The following is a 1,125-nucleotide window of genomic DNA, read 5'->3' as shown; positions in this document are numbered from 1 at the left end:
CTCTCTTTGTCACATTAGTTATCAGAAGAGTGCTCTCAGAGCTCTAACTTCTATACTGTCTATGAGTACCCCACCAGCAGGAGAGTGTGTATAGCCAAGGGTTTGTGGATTCTCTCAGTTACTGCTTTGAGAACTACTGTGTACTCTTTCCTCGCGTTACTCCCAACAATTTACAGAAGAAAATGATCTTATAGTTGTAATACTGGCTTACAGCTTTTTTTTTTTTAAGATTTTTCTTGATGTGGACCATTTTTAAAGTCTCTATTGAATTTGTTACAATACTGCTTATGTTTTAGTTTTTGGTCATGAGGCATGTGGGATCTTAGCTGCCCAATCAGGGATCGATCCCACACCCCCTGCATTGGCAGGTGAAGTCTTAACCACTGGACTGCCAGAGAAGTCCCTGGCTTATAGCTTTAAAACCTCTTTCATCTGCATTATATCTTTTTTTTTTTTTTTGGTAGTGAAACATGGTTTTATTGAGAACGTCTCAAGTCCTCTGTCTGAGTGACAGGGTCTCATGCTCGGTGCTGGCTGGTCTCAGTGCAGGAGGAAGCTCATGCAGGGGGTCACGTGTGGCCTGCACATCAGTGGACACACAGGGGGCACCGAGGAGTGCGCCTGGGTGACAGCGCTCTCGGCGGGATTACATTCATATGAAGTGTCTGAATTCTAGAATAAAATTAACAGCATATAACCCAAAGTTGGAGAAGCAAACAGCTTTCGGGGCTCATTCCACGAACATTCCACAGACCGCCTTTAACTGTTCACGACTGGGTCCGCAACATCTGCATTATATCTTTTCTCAAGGTTTTTTGCCTTGGTATATGAGAGATGCTCTTGCTTTGGTAAGTCTAATGTCTGATTAGATTATGTCATTTATCATCTAGCAAGAAACAGTCCAGTTAATAATACCTGTTTCATTTTCTAAGCAAGTCATGAAGTAATTGTGAGAGCTAAAGACATTTATAAGTAGCTTGGATAGACATTCCTCTCCTTTTCCTAAAAGTCTGAAAATTTCCTATTTGTTTCTAGGGGACTTTGCTACTGGATGTGCTGCTTGCATCTTCTTTAACTCTCCCTTCCACAAAGTGAAATGAAATCTCTCTCTCTAGCAAATTTTAT

This window comes from Aethalodelphis obliquidens, unplaced genomic scaffold (genome assembly GCF_003676395.1).
Source record: "Aethalodelphis obliquidens isolate GAN/ISIS:26980383/991018 unplaced genomic scaffold, ASM367639v1 scaffold45, whole genome shotgun sequence".
NCBI classification, from domain to species: Eukaryota; Metazoa; Chordata; class Mammalia; order Artiodactyla; family Delphinidae; genus Aethalodelphis; species Aethalodelphis obliquidens.
The sequence above is the reverse complement of the archived record's forward strand: the minus strand, read 5'-3'. Positions refer to the sequence as shown.